Source organism: Tamandua tetradactyla, chromosome 5 (assembly GCF_023851605.1).
Source record: "Tamandua tetradactyla isolate mTamTet1 chromosome 5, mTamTet1.pri, whole genome shotgun sequence".
NCBI lineage: Eukaryota > Metazoa > Chordata > Mammalia > Pilosa > Myrmecophagidae > Tamandua > Tamandua tetradactyla.
Genome location: NC_135331.1, coordinates 158321601 through 158347049, shown reverse-complemented (window position 1 = coordinate 158347049; position 25449 = coordinate 158321601). Strand labels below are relative to the sequence as shown.

General features: G+C 36.6%; 1 protein-coding gene across 3 annotated transcripts in view; it reads left to right on the top strand.

Moving 5' to 3' along the window:
• ASCC3 (activating signal cointegrator 1 complex subunit 3) overlaps nucleotides 1–25449 on the top strand; it is a 439851-nt gene that overhangs the window by 246394 nt on the left and 168008 nt on the right. The window lies entirely within an intron of this gene.

The window sequence follows — 25449 nt, the reverse complement described above, 5'->3', positions numbered from 1 at the left end:
ATATAAGTAATAAAGCACATAATATGCCACATATATGAGATATTTTATATATGAATGATCCATGGCCTAATTCAAAGAAGGTAATTTTACAGATTTATCATGTAATCTTGACTTTTTTCTGGATTTAATGATCTTTTAGAAAGTCCTATGCATAATGTGTTTAATTATCATTTCTTTAATTATAATGGTGCTATTTATTTCTGCTCTTTAAAATACAGTTAATGGATGAAATAAATTTCATAAAAATATGTTTTATTAACATAGGTTTATTCTTTTAAATAATCAACTTTTTTTATTTCTCAGGTAAGGTAAACAGCACCATATTATAATCTGTATAAACTAAAGTTTTTTTTTTTTAAGCGTATAAAGGAATCCTGAGTCCAAAAAATGTAGCACCTTGCTACTCAAAGTGTACTCAAGATGGTTATCTTGGAATTATTTGAGAACTTACTAGGAATGTAAAACCTCAGGCCCTAACACAGATTTACTAAGTCATACAGTAATTTTGTGATTTTGTACACATTGCAGTTTGAAAATCACTGCTCCAGGTAATTTGGATATTGATGTCTTAAGATTTACAGAAGATTTTATTTAATTATATCTAATAATGATTTCAGCCAAAGATGGGCAACGGTAAGGCTAAAGAGCCAAAGGCAGTGCCCACCTGTTTTTGTAAATAAAGTTGCATTGAAACTCAGCTAGACCCATTTCTTTATTGTCCATGGCCACTTTGGCACATAGAAAGAATTGAATGTAATTGCATCTGGTATTGTATGATCCTTGAAATCTAAAATACTGTCTGATCCTTAGTGGAAAAAGTTTGCTTACCCCTGATTTAAAGCTATTGAAAATAAATCTTCAAGTAAAAACTGTATGGGCCTAAAATTATGGCAACTTCAGGATATTTTGTATGTGTAATATAAAATTTAACTGATGGTTTCCCGGTGCCTGCCCATGTTAAAAAAAAAAAAAAAAAAAATTTAACTGATGTTTACCAAATACTTAAGCTGCCAGACATTATGCTATGTACTTTCACACTTATTATCTTAGTGAAATGCATTTAATTCTCAGCACTTCACTAAATGCTACCATTTTATATTGATATTTAAAATTTTGAATGTGGTAAATTAATTCCAGTTTTGAATGTCAGATTCTCTTTCAATTTGAAACTACAGAATTTATTCATTTTCTTCATTTTTCCTCACTTTATAAATTTTTCTAATGTATACCATTTATTATACGCTTCCTATTCCTCTCCCTTATTAATCAGGAAGTTATGAGAGTGTTCCAAAAGTCAAAGTGGTATTCATAAACTTGTTTCATTTCTTTGGAACTACCAAGTATCTCTTTTGCATTTAACAACCAAGCCTTGAGAGCCATCTTGTGGATTTCTGATTACTTCACACCTTTCAATTCTGAGATTCATTGCTATCCTAAATAATGCAAGTTTATTATTTATTGTTGTGATTTTAATTGTTATAGTATTGTTTAACATTTAATGAGTGCTTGCTAGGCCAGGCATTTTTTATGTGCTTTGTAATTCATTCACTCCTCTCTTCAACCCTTATGTGTAGTTTTAGACTATTATTATCCATGGTATGGTATATATGCAAGTAATTCAAATATAGCATGAAATATTGTAGAGCATATACAAATACTTCATATGGAAACATTTTTGAATGATGTTTATTTAAAGTGATATCACCAAACACCGGGTCTGTGATTACTATGGTTATCTTCAAAATATAACTTGGGGAAATGGAAAGTTTGTTGAGTAGGTTTGAAAATCCCTAGCCATTTTTATATATATATATATTTTTTGTATTTTTATTAACTTGATTTTTGTACTAACCCAGCTGTTATTACTAGATTTTTTTAACAGTAATGACTTGCACAAACATTTATCATATTACACAAGTTTTCAAAGAACATTGTTCTCTTCACTGTTACTTTCTCAGCCCCTCATATAATATTAGGCTAATAGAAAGTACCCCAAAACTTACTACTTTGTACATGTGTGTGCGTTTGTTCCGCTGAGACACATATTGTAATAGATGCTTTCACATCCATTTTCTCTTTTGTTTTGCACAACTGTTTTGTCTTTTTATGATTATTATCTATATTTTGTAGCTAAGCGAACAGAGAAAGTATACTTTTCCAAACACACCCAGGTAATAAGTAGTGGCACCATGATTTGAACCAGAAACTGGCTGTGAAGTCCACCTTCTCACTAAATGGATCCTGTTCATTCAAAATCAGACTAAAATCCTCTTCTGGCACTTTCTAAACCCTTTTTGCACATTGAGTCATTTTATTTATTTTTTAATAAAATGAAAGAACATTTCTTCAGCCCAACCATGTGCATCATGTCCCCTAAAGAGAGATAAAAAAAAAAAAGGGGACCCCTTCCCAGTGAAAATTGTTTTATAACAAAAGATAAAGGAATCCTTTTTAATGTATTCTTGAAGCTGCACAATTTAAGATTATTTTCTAGTAACTTGTGTATTTCTTCTTATTTCTTGACATGCCTTGTGAGCTTGAATGGTATAAGCATTCTAGCAATTCTAAGGAAGATTTTACATTGATAGTAGGAGATTCTTCCTCCCATGTTTTTGGAAAGTGAAAATTAACTACTCAAAACATTAAATAAAATTAGAAGGTAAACCTGCTATCTAATATGTAGGAATTTATCCTCCTGACTCCTCTTAATGGAAATAGAGCCAAATCTTTACTGTGCCACAGCAGTACTTTAACCCTAAGTGCTCAGTGTAACCATCTTTTTTTTTTTTTTTATAGAGAGGGCAGGGGAGGGCTGGGTGGCATCACCAGTGTGCCCAGTGCCCACCCCCCCCACCCGCTCAATGTAACCATCTTGCTTCTTGACTTACCCGGTATCGTTTTTAAAACATTGGCTACAGTTTTATTTAACCCTATAGAACTTTTCTTTTTTACATAAGTAATAAGATTCTATTAAGGAAGTGCTCCTTCTCTCTCTCTCTCTCTCTCTCTCTCTCTCTGTGTGTGTCTGTGGCCACAGCTCAAAATGAGTCTTTTCTCTCTTAATAACTTCAGAACACCTCTTCCCTTTTCATCTTCAATATCCAAGTCGCCCCCAGCAGAAACACCAAACAGTATTCCAAACTGTGTGCACTGAAAGAAGAAGATAGGAAAAGCAAAGAGAAGTACCCCAGCAGGAGCTTAAGCCATAGATGGAGCTTGGTGTACCACCTAGGGAGGAGGGTATTTCAAGAATTCCAAATGAGGCCTGAAGCATCGGGGCACATTAACAAAAAGCTCTGTTTATGACTTCAATTCTAGAAGTCCTGTGGCTTTAGACACCCAAACATCTCTGACCCTTAGTTTCTCTTCTGTCAAATGTAATAATAATGGAATAAATAATACTTGATCTAGTGGGTTACTATGAGAAACAAATGGAATGATGTATGAAATTATTTGGAAAACTGGCTGAACCATATGACTTTACATAGCATATTATAGAAATCTATTTTAAAAAGTAGATATATTAGTTCTATACTTAGAACTAAATTGGAAAATGGTGAAAGGTTGATGACCTTTCCCTGATCTGCCCTGCATATTATTACTTCCTGCCCTCTACCACCTCAAACATCCTGTTTTAAGAAATCACTGTTTTCTGTAAAAGAGAACGTACCTCTATGAATAGTAGCAGTCTGCGTTACTATATTTTTACAGTAAGTAAACTAGCCTAAAGGATGTCGACAGTTTCATTAGTAAGCCATTTTTTCCTAATGTGATGCTAACTTTAAGTGAATATCTGTTTCAGTTAGAGTCTTAAGAGTTTGTTTCACTCAAGATCTCAGTCAAGTAAATTACTTACTTGTCCTTTAGGGCCAGAATTTGTACAGGTTTAAATTATTATATTCTTGGTATGGTAGGCCCTCCTACTCCCATAAAACATATTTCTGATTTATGGGTTCTGATGTGGGCTCAATTTTTAACATGTAAGTGATGTTGAGAGTTTTTCTGTTAGATAGAAAAGGCTTATCATGCAATAGCCTCATGAATGTAGTTATTGGAAATATCTATTGAATAAGTAGAACACTGGGAAAAATTCAATAATAATATGTACCCTTGAGCTACATTAAGGTATCATTTTATGACATTGTATTGTCTAGATCTGCCAACCATCTCCTTGTTGCTTTTACAGATCTGGTTTTAGCTTTTGTCTAAATTGATAGAAGCTGGCTTTGATACCAGTTAATTGAAACCTAATACTGATAGCTTTCTATTATTTTCTTTTATTTCCTCTTACAGCAGCTTCTCAGTTTTGCCATGTCCAAATAAAACTAGAATTTTTCCTGCCTAGAAAAAAAGGTCTTTTAACTAAAAATAGTATCGGAGTACTCAGTAGCCCCCTCTCTTATATTGTACTTTAAATATATGCCAAATGATATCTTCGAGTTTGTTCTTTGCTCAGCCAGATATTATCAACTTCTTTCCTCTTACAAACTCAGTCAGCTCTGTTGTTTCTGAGTTTTCTTCAAAATGTTTCTCCTTTTAAAGACTCTAGTAAACTAATCAAGATCCACCAGGAATAGCTAGAGTCACATCCACATCTAATCAAAAGGAGATAATCTAATAAAAAATTTCTTGCCCTGCAGTAATGTTTAGGAGTAAAGAAACAGTTCCTCCCACAGGATCAGATCAGAATTAAAACATGGTTTTTCCGGGGTACACAGTACTTTCAAACCAGTACAAACAATGTTCTTTCTTTCTCCTAAATTGAAGTGAATAATTAGCACACAGGGAGTGTGGTTGTGAAGATTAGGATTCTCTGGGTCATTATGAGTTGATTGTATATACATGAGTGTTTAAAGATTTTCCCACCTCCACCCTCCATGGTCACTCAGAAAATATTTACTAAGTATAAATTAGTTACCAGTCATTGTGATAGATCAATAGGTATCAGAGATAAATAAATTTGCTGTCAGCCTCCTTTTAATGGATTGAGGAAGACAAGTGTATCAGTCAGGGATGAGTAAAGGAAACAGAAACTCCTCTAAGGTACGTCTTAAAAAGAAAAGGAATTTGTTCGAAAAATTAAGTGCTTACTAAACTGTTGGAAAATTAGAGGAGTAGAAATCCAGTTGTCACTGGAACTGTTAAATTTAAGGATCAACCACAAGATAGTGATCCAGCAGTTAGGAAGCCACAGCTACTGCTTCGGCTGCCTTTTGACATTCATAAAGGCACTGGAAAGCCAAACTTTGAATGTGTGGTATATCTCTTGTAACTTTCAACTCTTGTGTCTCGAAGCTTGTCTGCTAACAGAAGACAACCACAAGAAAATGGTTTCCTGCTCACTTCGTGGTCCAGACTTTGCACAAGTGTGTCTAATTGGCAGAATACATTTTTGCATGCTGTGTCCTGACTGCTAGAGATCTGGGAAATGTAGTTTTTAGCTACCTGCCCTTGTAATACAAGAAAGCTCATGCAAGGGGTGGGAGTAGATGTCTACTGAGTAAGTTTTTGCTTTAATTGAGAATGGAAATATTTAGGAATTCAAAGTAGATGTCCCTTTCCCCTATGGAGCTTACATTGTGTTAGAAGAGAAAGATTAAACAACTAATAAAATAATTGATTTTAACTGCATTTGTAATACATAATACAGAGAGGTAAAAAAAGGTGTTAAAAGACAGTAAAATTGGGTTATCCAATTTAAATTAATGATGTTAGAGGAGGCTTTGCTGAGAAATAAATACTTAAGCTGAGATTTGAGCAATGAGTTAGAAATTCATAAAGCTAATAAGAATTCTAGAAAGAGCCCCAACACCAGGACAATAGCATATTAAAGAAAGTGGAAAAAAGTCAGCGACTAAAATGAAGAGAATGAGGGAGAATGGTAGATGGCAGGGATGTGGCATAAGAAGAATCTAATACTGGAGGCAAGGATGAGATCATGAGTTCCTTGTGTACCATGTTACAGATTTGGTATTTTATCTTAAAAGCAATGGGTTATAATGAGAAGAGTTTGTGAAAGGGAGTGGCATGACCAGAGGGGCAAGGCAGTAGAGGATGGGGAAGACCAGTAGAGATGCGCATCCATGAGTAAGATCCAGAGTAGGATTACTGAAGGAGAGATTACTCTTCTTCTTCAACCACATCCCCATCCCCATCCCCATCCTTATCCACAGTAGGATTACTGGCGGGGGTAGGGGTGGGAGGATGAAGATGGGGATGAGGTCAAAGAAGAGTGATCTACAAGTTCTCTGGCTTCCAGAAGATTTGTGACTTACACAGTTGAGTGAGCAGTATAATCATTTATGAAGAAAAATAATAATAGAGGATTAGAATAATAGAGAAAGGAAGGCATAGATCATGACTTCAGTTTTTTGTTTACTAAATTTGAGATGCCTGGTATACTTACATAGAAGTGTTGAGTAAACAGCTAGATATATGACACTGAAATATCAGAAGAGCAGTCTGTTTTGGAGAGAGAAAACCATGGGAATGATATGGATTTTAAAAGAATACAAGATGAATTCTTGAGGAAATCTTAATATTTAATGATTAGAAAGAAGAGGATGAGCCAACAAAGGAGTCTTTAAGTAAACCCAAGGGACGTTTACTATAAACTCAAGAGAATATAGTTTCATGGAGGTCAAGAGGAAAGTGTATTTCAGGTAGAAATAAGTGATCATCTGTGCTGCTGCGGTCAAGTAATGAGAGAGCTGCAAAATATTTGCTGGACTTGGCAACATAGAAGATATCAGTGACCCCATATGTAGCCTTTTCAGTTGTATAATGGAGAGCAATATTAGATTAAGTTGGCTTATGATGTAGAAATAGAAAATTCTAAGGTAGATATCAGTTTTGAGAAGTTAATTTGTATATGAATGGAAAATGGATGGTGTCTAGAAAATATGAAACAGTACTCAGAAAGGTAAATGTACTCTCTTCTTTTCAGGATAGAAGTAATATATTTATGTTCTGTACGAACTATCCAAGAGAGAATGAGAAGGGATTGGAATTGGTTGATTATGTATATAAGAAAAAAAAAGGAACCATAGGTAAAGTAAGAGTCCTAAGATGTCAGGAGGCTCTGGGATGCAAAGAACAAGCAGAATGGAGGAAGGGTCCTTCTGTTATAAGGGAAAGTTGAGAAGATGGGTTTGAACACAAATAGGTTTGTAGATATCTTGGAGGAACATGAGGAAGTCTCACCTCTGATGACTTTTATTTTGTTTATGAAGTTGGCATTCAGGTCATTCTCTGAGAGTCACAGATAGACGAGGCTGTCCAAAATTTTTGAAGAACAGAAAATATTGATATAGACATTGTGAGACATGTGAGAACAAGCTGACTACAAAGACAGTGGAGTTGCTATCCAGCGTTAAGGGTTTGTTGAGATTGTGATCTTGGATTTTGAGTGATCACGTGTTGTTCTTTTGTGTGATTTTTCTCAAGTACTGGCTGTTTTGGGTCATCTGCGTTCACATTTTGCCAGTCAGTTATGAAGAAAAGGGAAATGAGCTTAAGAGAAGAGTAATAAAAATGCTGGTCTGTGCTATCTAAGCTAGATAAAGAAAAAGATTAAGAGCCTAGGTGGGAAAGAAAGAGAGGGCATGCTGCTGGTAAATAGAAAGTCAGGAAATCATAATCTGGAAGTGTCGGTGATGATTAAGAATGGGCTTAGAAAAATTATTAGGGAATTCTTGGAATATAGGCAGCTTTGGTCAGAGATTTGGGATGCTTGTACTAGTGATTTTGGATATAATATAGTTGTGGATGGATAACAATGCCTGTAGTATAATCATTGTATGGTTGAGATGGGACAGAGGAGATGTTGCTGGAAATTTAGATGTCTGCACGGAAGGTGGTGTCACCTAGGATGAATTGGGATGGGTGGATAAGTTGGGAGACTGGTGACAAAATCTAATTGGAGGGTGGGCCACGGTGGCTCAGTGGCAGAGTTCTCGCCTGCCATGCCAGAGATGCGGGTTTGATTTCCAGTGCCTGCCCATGCCGCCCCCCCCCCCCCAAAAAAAATCCAGTTGAAACAGAAGCTTTTACAAAAGGTGAGTACGTAATCGGCTAGAAATGGTGATGGAGCAGAGAGACGTCATCACCCTCCACTGGAGAAAGATAGAGGAGAAATAGTCTATAGAGGGAGAGTCAGGTTTCAGTCACGGTAAGATAGAAGAGGTTGTTACCATTTGCTGATTACTGTGTAGTGGTTCCAAAAAGTAGAGTGAAGAGTTTCATATAGTAGAGAAGGTAAAGAACAAAGATGTACCAAGTGTTATGTGGGAAATAGAATAATAGATCATTGATTGTGCTCCCATTCCAGCTATCAGAATCAGAATCTCTGGAACTAGAGCCATAAAAATTTTAACACGGTCTCAGAAATTCTGATTATAGCAGGTTTAGAACCAATGATTTACTTGATCTAATGGACTTTATCCTGAAAACTGGAATGGGAGGCATGAAGGATCTTTCTGACAGCTTCACGAATGACAGAGTATTTGAACATCTCAGCTCTCTTGGCATATTTACTTAGAGTCCCAGTTTCAGTTGTAAGTAAACGACATCTGAAGTTTAATGGGAGCATTGAAGAAAGAGAAAGAGAGAGAGGGAGGCAGGATGGCATATTATATTTCTTAGCTGTAGACTCCTATGTCAAAAGAGCAGCCAGGTATTGGTTTATGTTCCTAACAGTATAAGCGGGTTCTTTAATGATGACTTAAATCCATTATCTATTGCTGATTAACTGTATAAATATGGATAAACATAGTGTTTACTAGAGATGGGGACTTTATATAATATTTTTTCTAACTTTGATAGCCTTGATTGTGAAAAAGAATGGTATCATTTGGGGGACAATATTGGCCCCTTCCTGATTATAGCTTCATTACAGAGTCAAGTTATTCTTTCCTTTTATTTTAATAAATTTGAAGTTATCCATGTTAAACCTTAGTTTATCAAGTTAATTACTTCAGAAACTTACAAATGTCACTATAAATTATTTATTCATTTTCTTCATTGCTATTTCATTGAGGGTTTGTATCTAAAATGAAGTGCTTGTGTTCCTATATATTTTTTGGTCTTATGATTTAATAAAAAATAATTTGTTTCCTTTGATATCTTCATTTGCTTACTATCAATTTTGTTTTCTTTTTAAACTTATGTTCTTTGATCATGTATTTGTGTTAGTTTGAAAGTCAGCTTTGGTAAGTGGTACATTTTAACCCTGTTCATTTTTAAAAGTACTAACTCTGATTTTCCATCTTAGGCATAGGAAACAGATATATGAAGTTGTGGAGGGAAACCCTGCATTCTTTCACTGGAGAAAAATAATTTAGTACCTACCCTCTGTGTGTTGTGGATTATTTTAGTGGTTTCCATTTCATTCTTATTTTACTTACTGTAAAGCCCCATTTGAGAAGTACGCTTGTGAAAGGTGGAAAGTTAAGTCAGAAGAAACCAAGCGTAGGCAATCTTATACTACAAACTTGGCTCCCATTACCTTTTCTTCTGTGCTGAATTTCCACATGTAGAAATAGTTTATCCAGTGAGTATAGTATTAGATCTTGACTGGTTTCCTTGAAGAACCCATGCTCTGATCAGAAAATGTGAACAAGATAAATTATATCTCTGCAGCTTTTCAGAGGCTAGCAAACTCTAGTCTCCAGGTAGTGCTTGCTCTGGAGAACCACAAGGAAAAAGCAGTGATTGTTCTGATACCTCAGAAAGTAGGAGACATCTTATAATAAGCAATGTAGTTCCATAACCCCCAATCTTAAATCATCTCATCTCCATTCATTTCTCTAAATAAGAGTTTCTTATAGGGTGGTGCAAAGGTGGCTTAGTGGCAGAATTCTCGCCTGCCATGCCAGAGACCCAGGTTCGATTCCCTGTGCCTGCCCATTAAAACAAAGAAAAAGTTTCTTATATTTCTATTTTTGAAGGAAATATTTTGAACATCTACCATTGAAAATGTTTGCATGTGTGCTTATGTGTCTGTCTGTTTTAGCATGAGCAGACTTTTAGTATGCAAACTTTTATGCCTCTTGCCTTTTTCATTTAGTAAGATATCTGGGAGAGCTTGCCAAATCGACAGAAAAAGTTGTTTTGGCCTCTTGAACAACTGCACAGTATGCTATAATGGGGTATTATTATAACTCATTTACCCAATTCCATATTGCTGGATATTTCTGTTGTTTCCAGTTATTTTCTATTATTAATAGTGCTGCAGTAAACATTTTTACTCATAGTCTTGGCAGTTGCACCAGTATCCACTGGAAAGCTTTCTTACAGTGGGACTTGTCTGTCACCTGGTACATGCATTTAAAATTTTGGTGAATGGTCCCAAATTGGCCACCAGGGAGATGTTCCAGTTTGCACTTCCTCTAACAGTAACTTCTCCCATATAATTTGCCAACATTGGGTAGTGTCAGGATTTTTTAATCCATGGCATTAATAGGCCAAAAAAAAAAAAAAAGACTACTTCTTTATTATTTTGAATGATATTTCTTCAATTATGAGTGAAGCTGAGTATCTTCCATGTATTTATTCGCTAATTATATTTCTTTTTTCTGTGAATTGCTTCTCATATTCTTGGTCTGTTTTGTATTAAATTGAATGAGCTCCTGTCATATCTGATACAAACATTCTTTCTGGTTAACCTTTATTTTTATTTGTTTGTTTGTTTGAGTAGTTTTTCCATGTATGAGTAGGTTTTCCATTGCACCTAGAGATTTTTATCAATTGATTTATGGTTTTTGGGTTTTATGTCTTATTTATAAAGGTCATACCTGCTTCAGCCTCTATTTCTTTCAGCCCTTTTTTTTTTTTTTTTTTTTATTTAATCATTGATATATCTGGAATTTAGTCAAGATAGTAGTGGGCCCATCATGTGTTTAGAATAATCTCTATTTTTCCTATTGATTTTAACATACAAAATTTTCATATTTAACTGAGTTAATTTCTGGACTTTCATTTCTGCATGTGTTATTGATCTTGCTTTTTTCTTCTTTGGTATCAAATTGCTATATGTATTCTAATTTTATAATATTTTTAATATATGATACGGATAAGCATCCTAATTCTTCTTCAACTTTAGAAATTTCCTGGCTAAATTTATAGATTTACTTTTCAGGGTGAATTTTAGTGTCATCTTTTAGTTGAAGTTAGTGCATTAATTTAAGACACTAAATTACTGAGTATTGGTGTTTTTACTACATCAAGTCTTCCAATCAAAGATTTTTTAATGGTATTTTAAAGCTTTCTTTATGCAGGTGCTGCTTTCTTTTTTGTTCAGTCTACTTCTGATGGCTATTATAAATGTGATATTTACTTTAATTTTATTTTCCAATAAATTATTGTTTGTATATTAAAAACTTTTCTGTAGTGTAATATACCAGAAATGGATTGACATTTATGAAGGGGGTTTATTAGGTTGCCAATTCACAGTTCTAAGGCCATGAAAATGTCCAAATTCAGGTGTCATTAAGAGTATATCTTCACTCAAAAAGGGCTGATTATGTCCCAAGTTTCTGTCATGTGGGAAGGCTGTCCTTCTCTTCTGGCTTCTGGTTTCAAATGGCTCTCTTACCTCCTTTTAAGTCTTTCTGACTTTCCCTGGGGCATCCTCCTTCTGCATCTTCCTGGCTTCCCTTGGGGTATCCTCCTTCTGCATATCCTCCTTCTGCATCTTCAAATGTCCCTGTCTAGGCCTCTGCCTAGAAAAACCCCTCTGGGCTTTTTCTTTCTTGGTGAGCTCTTTTAAGGATTCCATTAAGCTAATTTAAGCCCCACCTGGAATGGGTAGGATCATATTTCCATCTAATCAAAATGATCCTACCCACAATTTCATGGGTCACATCTCCATGGAAGCAACCAAATTAAAAGTCCTCACCCAAACAATAGGTCTGCCCCTTCAAGATTGGATTAGGATTAAAAGAGCATGGCTTTTCTGGGGTATATAAAAGTTTCAAACCAATATATTATGATTCTGAATTCTCTTATTATTTTAGTTAATATTTAGTTATTATTATATATTTAGTTTTCAGTCAGTCCTCAATTTTCTAAATAAATAATCATTTCATCCTTAACTAATAATTACTTTGCCCTTTTCCTTTCCAGTATTTATATCTTATATTATTTTCTTATGTCTGATTCCTTTGTCTAAAATTGACAGACTGATAGTGATCATCCTTGCCTTGTTCCTGACTTTACTTGATAGACTCCATGTGTTTTACTGTTAAACATGGTTTGAGAGAGACCTTGTCATCTCTGCTCATCAGGATTGAATGTGGCCTTTTGTCAAATTTCAGTCCCTGGAAATGATCATAGATTTTTTTCCTTTGACCTATTCAATTAATATGTACATTATTTCTTAATACCAACCTGCACTTGCATTCTAGGGTTGAAATGTACTTGATTGTGGTATATTGTTTTAATGCATTGATGAATACTGTTTTCTAAAGTTCTTTATTCTTTGGAGTATATTCATAAGAGATATTTCTCTTGAGAGATTTCTCTGATGTATTCTATTTTGTGCTTCTTTATCAGGTTTATCAGTGCTATTATACTGCCTCTGTAAAATTAATTATGAGTCTTTCCTTCTATTTTTATGTTCTAAGACCTCTTAATAGCATTAGAATCAATTCAGCTTTAAAAATTTGAAAGCCCAGTTGTCAGATAACTTTTGAATTTCCTACCACTGTTTCTATTATTATACAATTTTCTATCACTTTTAGGTTTAATTTTAGTAACATATTTTCCTACAAAATTATCCATTCTACGAATTTTTAAAGTGGAATGCATAGAATTTTGTAAAGAACTCTTCTGAGTCATTTCATTTGCATTGTATTTCTGGAAAATTTCTTTTCACATTATTAATTTTGTGCCTGTGTGATTGTGTGCTTGTGTACAGCTCTATTTTTTTTTTTAGCTCAGTCTATTTTATGCTTGAGTATATGGTCTCTCGTCACATGAGAGTAGCAGCCATAGACAATATGCAAACAAATCACTGTGGATGAGTTCCATTAAAACTTTATTTACACAAACAGGCACTTGGCCCAAAATTTGTGAACCCCCACTCTAGCCAATAATTTGTCTATTTTTTTTCCCATAAAATAAGTATTTTTTTAGTTATATATGTATTTCAGCTATTTTATTTTCTCAGAGCACAACTTTACACTCTCCTATAAGTCTTACTGTCTCCTATGATGTAGTGTCTTCATTAATTTTTAGGCTTCTACAATTTTAGTTTTCATTTCTCTTTTGATTCTTGTTGTTTAAAGAGACACATATATGTGTAATTGTGTGTCAGTTCAGACTTATTAATTCAGTTACTCTGATTACTTATATCTGGTCCCATCTATCATCATCTCTCAGTGGAAGCATTACAGTATACTTATCTAACTGGACTTCCACTCCTCACTGCTACTGAGAAACCCTCAGTGGCTTTCCATTTTACTCAGAGTCAAAGCCAAAGTGTTTGCAATGCATGTCTTGAAACTTACCATGCTCCAAACTGAATCTGTCTTCAGTGCCTAACCTGAGATACAAACATTAACTTTCCTCCTCCTGTTTTTCCCATCACATATTCAGTGCACTCCAGGCAAGAATAAACTTGAACCAGTCTTAACTCCTTACTTCACGTTCTGCTCAACCCTCATTGCAGACAGTCAGTCAGTCTTGGTCAGATTATGGCCAACCTTTACCTCGATTCCATGTGATTATCTCTATTTCCTCTTCTTCCATCTTCTCACCTGGATTGTTGCAGCAGTCCCATATTTACTTTCTGATCTAGCCTCTGGTCTTAGCACAACTAATGAAGTTAACTCTATAAACAAAAATTTGATACTTCTTAAAAACTTTAATTGGCTCCTCTTTAACTTATGCTTTGAGACCTTATAAAGCCTGACCTCGATCCTCTTTTCCAGTTTAGTTTCCTTCCATTCACCCCACACCGCTTAGACGTACTAATCCAGGCCTCTATACTGCTTAGAATACCTTTCCTCATTTGGCAGCATATCACTTGTCTTTTACAAACCCACTTCTCACATTTTCTGTTAGTACTTCTTTGATAAAGCTAGCTCACTATTGATTTATTCCTTCAGGAAATGTGTATTACGTATCTAATGGTTATGTAGAAGACACTCGCCAGGTGCTAACAATACAAACTATAATGCCACTCCTCTCTTATGTTTACTTTTAGCTTTGTCCATGGGCCTTTATTATAAACACATCATACTTTAGACAAGTAGTTGGTGTATAGTTCTGTCTTCCTCACAAATCTGCAAATTATGCAAAGTTGGGATCTTGTCTAAAATTTCTTTGTAGTCCTAGGATCTACCACATCATAGCTAAGTATTTGTTAAAGGGACCTTCTCTTAAAGGACCTGTTCTTTGCAGTACATTTGTTTCTGTTAGTCATGATTGTGTTTTCTACTTTATTAGAAGGTACTTTTCTTAAGAATGTAATGACTTTAGTACAATAATGAATATGAGGTTGCTTAGCACTAAATAGTCTCATAAGCTCAAATTGTATAGCTGTATTGTACATAAATGGATCAAAACATTACTGCCAGTCTATTTTTATAAGGAGCAGTGATTCTTAAATTTTAGTGTGCATTAGAATAACTTGAGGTGCTGATTAGAAATGCATATCCAAGCATGAAATATGTTTAAAATCATTAACTACTAGGAAATTGAAGATTGAAACTAACGATGCCATCCCACCACACACTTTTTAGAATAGCTAAAATAAAAAATATTGACAGTACCAAGTGCTGACACAGCATGAGAAGTGCCTAGAGCTCTTATATATTGCTGAGGGAAATGCAAAATGTACAACCACTCTGAGAAATGGTTTGGCAGTTTTTATAAAGGTAAGCAAGCATACATTCACCATCTGACCTAGCGTATATTATAATAATATTATAGACTCCCAGTATAGACTTTAGAGTATTGAAACCTACAGTCACACAAAAAACTGTACATGATGTTGATGGAGGCTTTATTCATAATTTCTCAAAATTAGGAACAATCCAGTGTTCTTTAGCAGGTGAGTATATAAACAAATTGTAACTTATCCATCCATACCACAAAATACTACCCAGCAATAAAAAAGAGTAAGCTGTACATGCAACTTGGATGAATCTCAGAAGCGTTATGCTGAATGAAAGAAGCCCATCCCAAAATTTATATTCTGTCTGATTAAATTTAGAAAATATCCTTGATGTATCAAAACTATAGGAATGGAAAACAGATCAGTGGTTGTCAGGAATTGTGGTGAGGAAGGTTTAACTATAAAGGAATGCATGAGGAAGTTTTGGGGTGAAAGAACTGTTTTGTATCCTGATTATGGTGGTGGTTCATAAATCTATACCCATGTTAATCTATACACATAAATCTATACACATAGGACTCTACACCAAAAAGGATGGAAAATAGTCATTTTTGCTATCTGATGATTTAAAAATAAAATGTAAGAAATGTATATTCTAAAAAAAAAAAAAAAATGCAAATTCCTGGGCCTCATCCCAAGGATCCCACTTCATTTATTCTGTTAGCTAGGCACAACCATCAATGGCCAATTCAGATTCAAAGATAAGAAAAGACAATGCACTGTTTAAAATTGGTGTCACTTGAAGGTCCCAGCTGAACCTGTAACAATAGTAATGTACTCAGATATGAACAGAAATAGAAGAAAGAAGAGGCAGGTCCTAGGCCTCCTGTTTCATTACAGAGACAAGAGGGATGCACTAAATTGGTAGTCAGTGAAGCTTGTAGAACCCACCTGATCAGAGTAGGTGGCTCTATGTCGGCAGTATAGGACCTACCTGCTACCTCATGAGAAAATTTTCACCACAGTTGCATACTTCCCATATTTTGCTTCTTACTGTGTCATCACTGCCATAGTCCTATCTCAACTTGGATTAGACTAAGAAATTTGTAACAGGCATATCATGATATCCCACTGTAAGGGTTCTCTGGACAGCAGACTTTACCTGAAACAAATAGCAGTCCATCAATATGATTTATGCAGAACATCTCCTCTATGCAATATTTTTTTATTTCCTTTGTTAGCTCTCAGTTTTCACTCGTGAATATTGTAGAAGAAATGATGTAGAATGTTTCTCCTCTTTCTGTACTTGGTCCCTGGAGGAGCTTGGTTGTAACTTGGCAAATACTCCACAAGAGACTTTATCTTAGAGTCATCCAATATTAATAGCATAATAAGGGCTCTGAGCTTCCCAGCAACCTTCAATAAAAGTTGAGCTGTTTTCAAATTCTACCTTGTAAGAAATACAATTCTGCCTTAAAAGAAATACAACTTCATGTACTTTCTAGTCATGAAAAAGCACCAAAATGAAAGCGAGGGGTAAGGGGTATGGCATGTATAATCTTTTTTTTTTCTGTTATCGTATTATTTCTTTTTCTGTTGTCTTTATTTTTTTCTAAATCAATGCAAATGTTCTAGAAATGATGAATATGCAACTATGTGATGATATTAAGAATTACTGGGGGGACTTCCTGGAAGATGGCGGCTTAGTAAGACGCGCGGATCTTAGTTTCTTCTCCAGGACACCTACTAGGGGAGTAGAAACGATACAGAAAGCGCCCAAAGCCACAACAGAGATAAAAAAGACAGCGTACCCCATCCTGGAACGGCTGGCTGGCTGAGAGAAGCAGCTCGGGTGAGATCGCCGAGGCGCGCGGGCCTTACCGGGCGGGGTGGCAAGCGGCCGGAGTTACTCCCTTCCCCCTTCCCGGGCCGGCTGGGAGAATTGGAGAGGTGGTCCCCTGAAACCAAGGCGACTGGCGCCCACACCACGCGCAGCCCCCGGACCAACTGAGAGAATTGGATCGGAAACCCCCAGGCCGCGGAGAACAGTGACGGGCGGGGGAGACCCCTTCCAAACCCGTGACTCCCCGGGAACGTGCACTCTCTCGGGCGGGCCGCTGCCGCTGGCGCCCTCCCGCCACGCTTGTTGCCCAGGGCCGACTAGGAAATTCAGACGGGCTCTTTCCCTGGCTGGGGCGACCAGCAACCCTCCCTGCGTTCAGACCCCGGGCCGGCTCAAGCCGCTTCGGCTAGCACCCCCAGGACAGCGAGAGTTTTCCAAAGTTTAAGGTCCCACAGCACCTTTTACTGGTGGGACCCGCAGACAAACGTGTGCCACGAGCGCCACCTACTGGGCAGGATAAGAAAAACAGAACCCAGAGATTTCACAGAAAAATATTACAACCTTGCTGGGTCCAACACCAAGAGAAATCTGAATAAATGCCCAGACGCCAGCAGCAGAAGATAACTGTCCACGCTCAAAAGATTGAGAATATGGCTCAGTCAAAGGAACAAACCAATAGCTCAAATGAGACACAAGAGCTGAGACAACTAATGCTGAATATACGAACAGAAATGGAAAACCTCTTCAAAAATGAAATCGATAAATTGAGGGAGGACATGAAGAGGACATGGGCTGAACATAAAGAAGAAATAGAAAAACTGAAAAAACAAATCGCAGAACTTATGGAAGTGAAGGATAAAGTAGCAAACATAGAAAAAATAATGGATAGCTACAATGATAGATTTAAAGAGACAGAAGATAGAATTAGTGATTTGGAGGATGGAACATCTGAATTCCAAAAAGAAACAGAAACTATAGGGAAAAGAATGGAAAAATTTGAACAGGGTATCAGGGAACTCAAGGACAATATGAACCGCACAAATATACGTGTTGTGGGTGTCCCAGAAGGAGAAGAGAAGGGAAAAGGAGGAGAAAAACTAATGGAAGAAATTATCACTGAAAATTTCCCAACTCTTATGAAAGACCTAAATTTACAGATCCAAGAAGTGCAGCGCACCCCAAAGAGATTAGACCCAAATAGGCGTTCTCCAAGACACTTACTGGTTAGAATGTCAGAGGTCAAAGAGAAAGAGAAGATCTTGAAAGCAGCAAGAGAAAAACAATCCATTACATACAAGGGAAACCCAATAAGACTTTGTGTAGATTTCTCAGCAGAAACCATGGAAGCTAGAAGACAGTGGGATGATATATTTAAAATACTAAAAGAGAAAAACTGCCAACCAAGACTCCTATATCCAGCAAAATTATCCTTCAAAAATGAGGGAGAAATTAAAACATTCTCAGACAAAAAGTCACTGAAAGAATTTGTGACCAAGAGACCAGCTCTGCAAGAAATACTAAAGGGAGCACTAGAGTCAGATACAAAAAGACAGAAGAGAGAGATATGGAAAAGAGTGTAGAAAGAAGGAAAATCAGATATGATATATATAATACAAAAGGCAAAATGTTAGAGGAAAATATTATCCAAACAGTAATAACACTAAATGTCAATGGACTGAATTCCCCAATCAAAAGACATAGATTGGCAGAATGGATTAAAAAACAGGATCCTTCTATATGCTGTCTACAGGAAACACATCTTAGACCCAAAGATAAACATAGGTTGAAAGTGAAAGGTTGGGAAAAGATATTTCATGCAAATAACAACCAGAAAAGAGCAGGAGTGGCTAGACTTCAAATGTAAAACAGTTAAAAGAGACAAAGAAGGACACTACATACTAATAAAAGGAACAATTAAACAAGAAGACATAACAATCATAAATATTTACGCACCGAATCAGAATGCCCCAAAATACGTGAGGAATATACTGCAAACACTGAAAAGGGAAATAGACTCATATACCATAATAGTTGGAGACTTCAACTCACCACTCTCATCAAGGGACAGAACATCTAGACAGAGGATCAACAAAGAAATAGAGAATCTGAATATTACTATAAATGAACTAGACTTAATAGACATTTATAGGACATTACATCCCACAACAGCAGGATACACCTTTTTCTCAAGTGCTCATGGATCATTCTCAAAGATAGACCATATGCTGGGTCACAAAGCGAGTCTTAACAAATTTAAAAAGATTGAAATCTTACACAACACTTTCTCGGACCATAAAGGAATGAAGTTGGAAATCAATAATGGGCAGAGTGCCAGAAAATTCACAAATACATGGAGGCTCAACAACACACTCCTAAACAACGACTGGGTCAAAGAAGAAATTGCAAGAGAAATTAGCAAATACCTCGAGGCGAATGAAAATGAAAACACAACATATCAAAACTTATGGGACGCAGCAAAGGCAGTGCTAAGAGGGAAATTTATTGCTCTAAATGCCTATATCAGAAAAGAAGAAAAGGCAAAAATTCAGGAATTAACTATCCATTTGGAAGAACTGGAGAAAGAACAGCAAGCTAACCCCAAAGCAAGCAAAAGGAAAGAAATAACAAAGATTAGATCACAAATAAATGAAATTGAAAACATGAAAACAATAGAGAAAATCAATAAGGCCAGAAGTTGGTTCTATGAGAAAATCAATAAGATTGATGGGCCCTTAGCAAGATTGACAAAAAGAAGAAGAGAGAGGATGCAAATAAATAAGATCAGAAATGGAAGAGGAGACATAACTACTGACCTCACAGAAATAAAGGAGGTAATAACAGGATACTATGAACAACTTTACGCTAATAAATACAACAATTTAGAGGAAATGGACGGGTTCCTGGAAAGACATGAACAACCAACTTTGACTCAAGAAGACATAGATGACCTCAACAAACCAATCACAAGTAAAGAAATTGAATTAGTCATTCAAAAGCTTCCTAAAAAGAAAAGTCCAGGACCAGATGGCTTCACATGTGAATTCTACCAAACGTTCCAGAAAGAATTAGTACCAATTCTCTTCAAACTCTTCAAAAAAATCGAAGTGGAGGGAAAACTACCTAATTCATTCTATGAAGCCAACATCACCCTCATACCAAAACCAGGCAAAGATATTACAAAAAAAGAAAACTACAGACCAATCTCTCTAATGAATACAGATGCAAAAATCCTCAATAAAATTCTAGCAAATCGTATCCAACAACACATTAAAAGAATTATACATCATGACCAAGTAGGATTCAGCCCAGGTATGCAAGGATGGTTCAACATAAGAAATTCAATTAATGTAATACACCATATCAACAAATCAAAGCAGAAAAATCACATGATCATCTCAATTGATGCAGAGAAGGCATTCGACAAGATTCAACATCCTTTCCTGTTGAAAACACTTCAAAAGATAGGAATACAAGGGAACTTCCTTAAAATGATAGAGGGAATATATGAAAAACCCACAGCTAATATCATCCTCAATGGGGAAAAATTGAAAACTTTCCCCCTAAGATCAGGAACAAGACAAGGATGTCCACTATCACCACTATTATTCAACATTGTGTTGGAGGTTCTAGCCAGAGCAATTAGACAAGAAAAAGAAATACAAGGCATCAAAATTGGAAAGGAAGAAGTAAAACTATCACTGTTTGCAGACGATATGATACTATACGTCGAAAACCCGGAAAAATCCACAACAAAACTACTAGAGCTAATAAATGAGTACAGCAAAGTAGCAGGTTACAAGATCAACATTCAAAAATCTGTAGCATTTCTATACACTAGTAATGAACAAGCTGAGGGGGAAATCAAGAAACGAATCCCATTTACAATTGCAACTAAAAGAATAAAATACCTAGGAATAAATTTAACTAAAGAGACAAAAAACCTATATAAAGAAAACTACAAAAAACTGCTAAAAGAAATCACAGAAGACCTAAATAGATGGAAGGGCATACCGTGTTCATGGATTGGAAGACTAAATATAGTTAAGATGTCAATCCTACCTAAATTGATTTACAGATTCAATGCAATACCAATCAAAATCCCAACAACTTATTTTTCAGAAATAGAAAAACCAATAAGCAAATTTATCTGGAAGGGCAGGGTGCCCCGAATTGCTAAAAACATCTTGAGGAAAAAAAACGAAGCTGCAGGTCTCGCGCTGCCTGACTTTAAGGCATATTATGAAGCCACAGTGGTCAAAACAGCATGGTATTGGCATAAAGATAGATATATCGACCAATGGAATCGAATAGAGTGCTCAGATATAGACCCTCTCATCTATGGACATTTGATCTTTGATAAGGCAGTCAAGCCAACTCACCTGGGACAGAGCAGTCTCTTCAATAAATGGTGCCTAGAGAACTGGATATCCATATGCAAAAGAATGAAAGAAGACCCATCTCTCACACCCTATACAAAAGTTAACTCAAAATGGATCAAAGATCTAAACATTAGGTCTAAGACCATAAAACAGTTAGAGGAAAATGTTGGGAGATATCTTATGGATCTTACAACTGGAGGCGGTTTTATGGACCTTAAACCTAAAGCAAGAGCACTGAAGAAGGAAATAAATAAATGGGAACTCCTCAAAATTAAACACTTTTGTGCATCAAAGAACTTCATCAAGAAAGTAGAAAGACAGCCTTCACAATGGGAGACAATATTTGGAAATGATATATCAGATAAAGGTCTAGTATCCAGAATTTATAAAGAGATTGTTCATCTCAACAACAAAAAGACAGCCAACCCAATTACAAAATGGGAAAAAGACTTGAACAGACACCTCTCAGAAGAGGAAATACGGATGGCCAAGAGGCACATGAAGAGATGCTCAATGTCCCTGGCCATTAGAGAAATGCAAATCAAAACCACAATGAGATATCATCTCACACCCACCAGAATGGCCATTATCAACAAAACAGAAAATGACAAGTGCTGGAGAGGATGCGGAGAAAGAGGCACACTTATCCACTGTTGGTGGGAATGTCAAAGGGTGCAACCACTGTGGAAGGCAGTTTGGCGGTTCCTCAAAAAGCTGAATATAGAATTGCCATACGACCCAGCAATACCATTGCTAGGTATCTACTCAAAGGACTTAAGGGCAAAGACACAAACGGACATTTGCACACCAATGTTTATAGCAGCATTATTTACAATTGCAAAGAGATGGAAACAGCCAAAATCTCCATCAACAGAAGAGTGGCTAAACAAACTGTGGTATATACATACGATGGAATATTATGCAGCTTTAAGACAAGATAAACTTATGAACCATGTAATAACATGGATGGACCTAGAGAATATTATGCTGAGTGAATCCAGCCAAAAACTAAAGGACAAATACTGTATGGTCCCACTGATGTGAACGGACATTCGAGAATAAACTTGAAATATGTCATTGGTAACAGAGTTCAGCAGGAGTTAGAAACAGGGTAAGACAATGGGTAATTGAAGCTGAAGGGATACAGACTGTGCAACAGGACTAGATACAAAAACTCAAAAATGGACAGCACAATAATACCTAATTGTAAAGTAATCATGTTAAAACACTGAATGAAGCTGGATCTGAGCTATAGGTTTTTATTTGTTTTGTTTTGTTTTGTTTTGATTTTACTATTATTACTTTTATTTTTTTCTCTATATTAACATTCTATATCTTTTTCGGTTATGTTGCTAGTTCTTCTAAACCAATGCAAATGTACTAAGAAATGATGATCATGCATCTATGTGATGATGTTAAGAATTAATGATTGCATGTGTAGAATGATATGATCTCTAAATGTTGGGTTAATTTCTTTTTTTCCGTTAATTAAAAAAAAAAAAAAAAGAGAAGGGATAATTGGAGATGAAGGGATACAGACTGTACAATGGGACTGGATATAAAAACTCAGAAATGGACAGCACAATACTACCCAATTGTAATGCAATTATGTTATAACACTGAATGAAGCTGCATGTGAGGTATAGGTTTTTTGTTTTTGTTTTTTTTGTTTTTTTTTCTTTCTATTATTGTTTTAATTCTTATTCTGTTGTCTTTTTATTTCTTTTTCTAAATCGATGCAAATGTACTAAGAAATGATGAATATGCAACTATGTGATGTTATTAAGAATTACTGATTGTACACGTAGATTGGAATGATTTCTAATTGTTTTGTTAATTCTTTTTTTAATTAATAAAAAAAAAAAAAAAAAAAAAAAGAATTACTGGGGTTCTCACAGGGTCAGCAGCCGCTCCGGATTCCCACGCGGTCGGGGGCCGCTCCAGGTTCTCCTCAGCAAGCTGCGGGCAGCCTGTTGCCTGTCGCCTCTCACAGGCCAACCCTCCAAGGCGCCCACGGCCAGGAATTCCCATCTGCAAGCTTGGGAGGGTCTGCAGGATGCTACACTCTGTGGAGTCTCCAGGCGTGCGCCATCAGCGGGCGGGAGGAAAGCAGGACTTCCGGAGAAGAAGGCGGCTTAGTAAGACGCGCAGGTCTTAGTTCCACCTCCAGAACAGCTACTAAAGAAATAGAAACGGTACAGGGCAGCTCCCAGAGCCACGACAGAGACCAAAAAGAAAGCGTACCCCATTCTGGAATGGCGGAACAGGCTAGGAGAATCCACTGCAGTGAGATCTCCAAGGGGCGCGTGCTTCCCCGGGCCGGGGCGGCTGGTGGCCGAAGTCCCTCCCTCCCTCCTTCCCGGGCCGGCTGGGAGATTTGGACAGGCGGTCCCCTCAAGCAGCGGTGGCCGGCACCCCCACCCACGCAGGGCCTCCCGGGCGAGCTGGGAGAATTGGATTGGAGGTCCCCCAAGCCGCGGAGGCCGGCGCCCCCCCCAACGCGCGGATTCCCAGGCTGGCTGGGAGATTTGGACCGGCACTCCCCCAAGCCACTTCGGCTGGTGACCCTCCCCCACAGCGAGAGTTTTACAAAGTTAAAGGAACCACAGCATCTTTTACTAGTGGGAACCGCAGACAGACGAGCGCCACAAGCACCACATACTGGGCAGGATAAGAAAAACAGAGCCCAGAGATTTCACAGGAAAATCTTTCAACCTGCTGGGTCCCACACCCAGGGAAATCTGATTAAATGCCCAGACACCAGCAGAAAATAATGGATCACACTAGGAAAATTGAACATATGGCCCAGTCAAAGGAACAAACCAATAGTTCAAATGAGATACAGGAGCTGAGACAACTAATTCTGAATATATGAACAGAAATGCAAAACCTCTTCAAAAACCAAATCAATAAATTGAGGGAGGACATGAAGAAGACATGGGCTGAGCAAAAAGAAGAAATAGAAAGTCTGAAAAAACAAATCACAGAACTTAATGGAAGTGAAGGACAAAGTAGAAAAAATGGAAAAAACAATGGATACCTACAATGGTAGATTTAAAGAGACAGAAGTTAGAATTAGTGAACTGGAGGTTGGAACATCTGAATTCCAAAAAGAAACAAACTATAGGGAAAAGAATGGAAAAATATGAGCAAGGGAACAGGGAACTGAATGATAATATGAAGCGCACAAATATACATGATGTGGGTGTCCCAGAAGGAGAAGAGAAGGGAAAAGGAGGAGAAAAACTAATGGAAGAAATTATCACTAAAATTTCCCAACACTTATGAAAGACCTAAAATTACAGATCCAAGGAGTGCAGCGCACCCCAAAGAGAATAGACCCAAATAGGCGTTCCCCAAGACACTTACTAGTTAGAATGTCAGAGGTCAAAGAGAAAGAGAGGATCTTGAAAGCAGCAAGGGAAAAACAATCCATCACATACAAGGGAAACCCAATAAGACTATGTGTAGATTTCTCAGCAGAAACCATGGAAGCTAGAAGACAGTGGGATGATATATTTAAATTACTAAAAGAGAAAAACTGCCAACCAAGACTCCTATATCCAGCAAAATTGTCCTTCAAAAATGAGGGAGAAATTAAAACATTCTCAGACAAAAAGTCACTGAGAGAATTTGTGACCAAGAGACCAGCTCTGCAGGAAATACTAAAGGGAGCACTAGAGTCAGATACGAAAAGACAGAAGAGAGAGGTATGGAGAAGAGTGTAGAAAGAAGGAAAGTCAGATATGATATATATAATACAAAAGGCAAAATGTTAGAGGAAAATATTATCCAAACAGTAATAACACTAAATGTCAATGGACTGAATTCCCCAATCAAAAGACATAGACTGGCAGAATGGATTAAAAAACAGGATCCTTCTATATGCTGTCTACAGGAAACACATCTTAGACACAAAGATAAACATACATTGAAAGTGAAGGGTTGGGAAAAGATATTCCATGCAAATAACAACCAGAAAAGAGCAGGAGTAGCTATACTAATATCCAACAAATTAGACTTCAAATGCAAAACAGTTAAAAGAAACAAAGAAGGATACTATATACTAACAAAAGGAACAATTAAACAAGAAGACATAACAATCATTAATATTTATGCACCAAACCAGAATGCCCCAAAATACGTGAGCAATACACTGTAATCACTGAAAAGGGAAATAGACACATCTACCATAATAGTTGGAGACTTCAATTCACCACTCTCATCAATGGACAGAACATCTAGACAGAGGATCAATAAAGAAATAGAGAATTTGAATATTACAATAAATGAGCTAGACTTAACAGACATTTATAGGACATTACACTCCACAACAGCAGGATACACCTTTTTCTCAAGTGCTCATGGATCATTCTCAAAGATAGACT